The sequence below is a fragment of the Ceratotherium simum genome, chromosome 4, assembly GCF_057802395.1.
Source record: "Ceratotherium simum simum isolate JZ-2026a chromosome 4, ASM5780239v1, whole genome shotgun sequence".
Lineage (NCBI taxonomy): Eukaryota > Metazoa > Chordata > Mammalia > Perissodactyla > Rhinocerotidae > Ceratotherium > Ceratotherium simum.
In genome coordinates this window covers 66,141,771-66,148,071 of record NC_141903.1, presented here as the reverse complement: position 1 = coordinate 66,148,071, position 6,301 = coordinate 66,141,771, and the positions used below count along the sequence as shown (strand labels likewise).

Genomic DNA, 6,301 nt, shown 5'->3' with positions numbered 1-6,301 from the left:
GAGTGTACTGGGGGAACAAAATTTGCTACCCCAAAATCTTTAACATGAAGATTATTTTAAGCTGATTATTATTATTATTATTATTCTTTTGAGGAAGATCAGCCCTGAGCTAACATCCATGCTAATCCTCCTCTTTTTGCTGAGGGAGACCGGCTCTGAGCTAACGTCTATTGCCAATCCTCCTCCTTTTTTTTTTTTTCCCCCAAAGCCCCAGTAGATAGTTGTATGTCAAAGTTGCACATCCTTCTAGTTGCTGCATGTGGGACGTGGCCTCAGCATGGCCAGAGAAGCGGTGTGCGGTGTGCGCCCAGAATCTGAACCCGGGCTGCCAGCAGTGGAGCGATCGCACTTAATTGCTAAGCCACGGGCCAGCCCAAAGCTGATTATTTTTAAGAAACAAAAAACTCAGTTTTTCTTGTTACCTCCTCCTTAACTGCCTAAAAGAATTCAGATAAAAAAAATCTGTCTCAGGAAGCGAGCTATCACCTTAGCCTGTTTGTTGGGATCCCCTCTGTGTTCTTCTGTTTCTGTGTGGCCAAATAAACACTTGTTTTCCAAATGTTTGCTCCTTTTCACCTACCTGTGAATTGCCTTTCTTTCTTTTGAAGTCCCTGGCTTTCCCCATCCCCAACATCTTCTTTTGTCTTTAGCTGAGGGTGGTATTTAAGGTGAGGAGGGCTTTGGCCATTTTGGTGAGTTACTCAGTTTTCCTGGGTTTCTCTCATGTATACACGTTGTTGAACTTTTGTTTTTCTCCTATTAATCTGTCTCATGTCAATTTAATTCTTAGACCAGCCAGAAGAACCTAGAAAGGTAGAGGAAAATTTCTTCCTCCCCTACAGTACTTACACAAACCTAGATGGTATAGCCTACTACACACCAAGGCTATAAGGTGTGTACTAATCTTATGGGACCACTGTCATGTATGCAGTTTGTTGTTGACCGAAACACTGTTATGTAGCACATGACTGTATATTTACACAAATAAAATTAATATCAGCATTTCCCTGTTCTGTAGATTTGAAATTATAACTCTAAGGCCATAGATTCTAGAAAAGATGGAAAAGCCTGAAACATTTTTAAAAGGAACAAGTGATATTAAAGTCCCAAAATAAACACTATCTGAGTGGCAGAGGAGTCAGCAGAAACTTTAAAGTTTTGTGGGAAAAAAAGATAAAAGGAAAGTATTGGGAAAAAAAAAAGTAGGTAAAGGTAGTCTTTAAAGAGTTAGAACAGTGCCTGCCTCTATAGTTTAAACAACTGAGAAGAGAGGCAGTTTCTCTGTTGAAAGATGTTAATAAAAGAAACAGCCACATGATATGTTCTAGAGATTTATGGTCCACGTTGTGATTTTTTTGAGCCCCTGTTGCTTCCAGAAGTATGATATTCACATTGTTAAAACTACAGGGGAAGTGAGATAAACTGTGTTTGTAATCCTAAAATTTTAGATTGCTTTAAAATATGAAATCTTATCTTACTTTTGGAGGAGGATTGAGGAGGTTGCTATCAGTGAGTAAAAGTAAATGGAAGGACTTACATAAGGTATTTGAAATAGGATATAATGTGCACATTATAGGTCAGGGAATTTGTGGAATCCTGGTACCAAACAAATAAAAAACAACACTTTTCAGAAACTGAATTAAGGGGATAGTCCTAAATAATTAGAGTGGTGTCCAAAATCTGTATTATTTCTGCAGTACTCATTTTGTATATTAGTTGCAATTAGACCATCTTTAATCAACTAGTACGTAACTTAATTCCAGAATGATTTATATTAAACAATTTGCTAAGAAATGATACTAAAATGTTGGGTTTATTTGTATATTTTTTAACCTTTTAATTGAAGTATAATTACATACTTTAAAATTCACACATTTAAAGTGTATAATTTAATGATTTTTAGTATAGTCACAGAGTTGTGCAACCATTACTACAATTTAATTATAGAATATTTTCATCACCCCTAAAATAATTCTAGTACACATTAACAGTCATTCCCCATTGCTACCCACCACCTCACACTCAAATCTAGGCAACTACTAATACATTTTCTGTCCCTATAAATTTGCTTATTCTAGACATTTCACAAAAATGATATTATACAATATATTGCCTTTGTGAGTAGATTCTTAACCCTAATATAATGTTTTCAAAATTCATCCACATTTTAAGATGTATTAATGCTTTGTTCTTCTTTATTCTTGGATAATATTCTATTGTATGGCCATATCACATTCGTTTTATCCATTCAACAGTTGATAGATATTTGAATTATTTCTACTTTTTGGCTATTATGAATAATGCTGCTATGACCATTCCTGTATGAGTTTATATGTGGACATATATTTTTATTTCTACTGGCTATACCTAGGAATGAAATTAGTGGGTCATATGGTAACTCTATGTTTAACATTTTGAGGCACTGTCAAAAATGTTTTCCAAAGTGGCTTCACTATTTTATATTCCACCAGCAATGAATGAGGATTCTAATTTCTCTACATCTCCTTGTTATTGTCTATCTTTTTTCTTGTAACCATCCTCATGGAACTTAAGTGGTATCTCATTGTGGTTTTGATTTACATTTCCCGAATGACTAATAATCTTGAACATCTTTTCTTGTACTTATTGGCCGTTTGTATATCTTCTTTGGAGTAATTTCTTTTCAGATTGTTTGCCCAATTATTAATTGGGTTATTTGTCTTTTTACTATTGAGTTGTAAGTGTTCTTTACATATTCTGGAGACAAGTCTCTTCAGTTGTATGATTTGAAATACTAGCATTCTGTGGGTTATCTTTCAACTTTCTTGATGGGATTGTTTTGAGCACAGACGTTTTACAATTGGATTTAGTCCAATTTATCTATTTTTCCTTTGTTGTTTGTGATTTTGGTGTCATATCAAAGAAAATATTGTCTAACCTAAGGTTTATTGATTTACTCATATGTTTACTTCTTAAAAATCTTAGAGTTTAACTCTTACATTTAGATCTATAATACACTTTGAGTTAATTTTTATGTATAGTATGAAGTAGGGTCAAACTTTATTTTTGTTTTTGCATATGGATATTCAGTTATCCCAGCACCTTTTGTTAAAAAGACAATTCCTTTCCAATCGAATTAATTTGGCATCCTTGTTGAAAATCAATTGGTCAGAAATATAAGGATTTATTTCTGGATCCTCAGTTTTATTCCATTGATCTATATGTCTATCCTTTTTTTTTTTTTTTTTTTTTGTTTTCATGTTTCGGACTGTCTCTTTGATCAGGTCTTTATTCAAAGTGAGCTGTCCAAAATGATTTGACCTTTACAGAATAAACAACGTTTATGCAGCAGGCTTCTTTTCTTCTGTGGTGGGTTTCTTTTCTGCAGGCTTCTCAGCTGCTGGTTTCTTGGTAACTGCAGGCTTTTTTCCCACCAAAGGCTTCTTTTGCTTCTTAACACCAACAGCCTTCTTTCCTTTCTTCCCCAGCACAGGCTTCTTCCCTGGTACCCCCTTCTCATCTGATTTGGCTTCTAGTGCTGCTGCTGCTGCCTTACCCACCCGGAGATTCTGATTCTTGGCCTGGCGAAGAATGGTGTTCCGGCTCATGGTCTTTGCATATGGGTTTAGCTTCAACATGCTTCTCAGGTTTTGCAGTGGATTCTTCTTCAGGACTCTGCGATGAATCTTCTTGCGTGGTGCTGGGAGGGCTCTTTGGATCTCTGGGCTTTTCAAGATTCTGCGAAGGTCTGTATTGAGCATCTTGTGCATGGGAAGGTTGTAGTTACTCTTGAGGGAGGCAGCTTTATGCCAAGTGCCATACAGATCATCTAACTTGCGGAAAGCACTTTCAGTCCAATGCAAAAACGTCCCACGTGCCCACCAGGAGGAGGTTTCAAAATGTTCAGTTTGCTTACATTAAGCAGAGTAATTCCAGGGATGTTTCTGAAGGCCTTGATGATACCATTGTCCTCATTATAGATGATGCAGGGTCCCCTGCGCTGGATACGACGGCGGTTTCTCATTTTGCCCTTGCCAGCTCTCATTCGCTGAGAGGCATAGACCTTTTTGACATCATTCCACGCCTTTAAGTTTCTTAAGAAGCAAAACAGCCTCCTTAGTCTTCTTGTAGCTTTCAACTTTATCTTCAACCACCAAAGGAAGTTCAGGAACTTCCTCAATACGATGACCTTTAGACATGACCAACGCTGGTAAGGCTGAGGCAGCCAGGGCAGAGCAGATGGCATATCGCTTCTGTGTTGTGTTCACTCTGCGGTGCCAACGGCGCCAGGTTTTGGTTGGTGCAAACATGCGGCCCCCACGGCCCATATTTCCAAAAGCACCCTGGCCAGAACGGTGAGTCCCACCGCCTCGAACTCTGGGAATCCGAGCCACCGCTCTGCCAGTACCCCAGGACTCAGCACTGGTTTGATGACCTGCTAATTCACTGACGGCATAGGGCTGTCTGTTGTTTTTGCGCAAGTTGGTGTGAACGAAGTTCACAATATCTGGTCAAATGGGAGCCTTGAACACAGCAGGCAGTGTGACATTTTTGCCAGATGACTCCCCCTTTTCGGAGTACACTATCAGTGGACGAGCACACGCCATGGCGGGGAGAGGAGAACGCCCCACTCCTCTCAACCTGGCGGCTCCCACAGGAAAAGCTATATGTCTATCCTTATACCAGTACTACACAGTCTGAATTACTATAGTTCTCCAACTTTGTTCTTCTTTTTTCAGGAATGTATTAGCTAGTATGCATCTCTTGTATTTGCATATGAATTTTAGAATCAACTTGAAATTTTCTGCAAAAAAGGCCGTGGGCATGTTTATGGGGATTGTGTTGAATCTGCAGACCATTTGGGGGAGTATATCTATTTTAACAATATTAAGTCTTCAAATCCATGAACAAGGGATACCATTCCATTTGGTTAGATTCATTTCAACAATATTTTGTACTAATCAGTGCACAAATTTTGCGTTTCTTTTGTAAGTTTGATACTATTTTATTCTTGTTAATGCTAGTGGGAATGGGATTATTTCCTCAGTTTTATTTCTGTACTTTTCATCTTTACTGTGTAGAAATTAATTTTGATTCGGTATCCTACAACTTAGACAAAGTTGGTTATTAGTTCTAATATTTTTAGTAAATTCCTTAGGACTTTCTATATATAAGATCATGTCCTCTGCAAATAGTGATAATTTCATGTCTGTCTTTCTAGTTTTGATGACTTTTATTTCTTTTCCTTGACAAATTGCCCTGGCTAGAACTTCCATTACAATGTTGCATAGAAGTGGTGAGAGTAGACATACTTGTCTTGTTCTTGATTTTAGAGGGAAAATTTTCAGTTTCACTGTGAAGTATAATTTTAATTGTGGGATTTGTATAGATAACTTTAATCAGGTTGTGGAAATTCCCTTCTATTCCTAGTTTGAGTGTTTTTATAATAAAAGGATGTTGGATTTTGCCAAATGCTTTTTCTGCATCAATGGAGATGATCATGTGGTTTCTAAACCTTTATTCTATTATTGTGTTCTGTTACATTGATTGATTTCCTTAAATTTAACCAATGTTTCATTCCAAAGATAAATCCCGTTTGGTATTTTTATGTTGCTGGAATTGGTTTGCTAGGATTTCTTTGAGGATTTTTGCAATTTATATTTGCAGGGCATATTAGTTTGTAGTTTTCTTTTCTTGTATATTCTTAGCCTAGTTTTGTTATTAGTTTTGGCTTCATAGAATGAATTGGGAAGTGTTCCTTCATCTTAAATTATTTCAATTATTTTTGAAGATTTTGTTAAGAATTAGTATTTATTCTCCTTTAAATATTTAGTACGATTCACTGGTGATGCCATGTAGGCCTGAGCTTTTGTTTTGGAGGAGTTACTTAGCGTTAACTCAAACTTTTTACTTGGTAAGGTCCATTCAGATACATTTCCTTTTGAGTCACTTTTGGTAGATTTTGCCTTTCTAGAGATGTGTCCAGTTCATTTAGTTTACCTATTTTGTTAGCTAACAGATGCTCATAGTATTTCTATACCTTTTTTTTTTTTTTTTTCCTGTAAATTCTGTAGTAATTCCCCTTGTTCCTGTCATGATTTTAGTAATTTGATTCTTGTTTTTTTCTCCTGGTCAGTCTAGCTAAAAGTTTTCCAATTTTGTTGACATTTTCGATGTATTTTTTTTTCTTTTGTTGATATTCTTTATTGTTTTTCTATTCTCTATTTTATTTATATCCAGCAGTCTGTATTACTGCCTTCTTTATGCTGGCTTTGAGTTTAGTTTTCTCTTATTTTTCTAATTTCTTAAGGTTTAATTTCTT

The 6,301-nt window shown here is 36.4% G+C and overlaps 1 pseudogene; it reads right to left on the bottom strand.

Annotated features, from left to right (window-relative positions):
* Positions 1–3,319: 3,319 nt before the first annotated feature.
* On the bottom strand, positions 3,320–4,622 carry LOC147917312 (large ribosomal subunit protein uL4 pseudogene; annotated as a pseudogene).
* Positions 4,623–6,301: the final 1,679 nt, after the last annotated feature.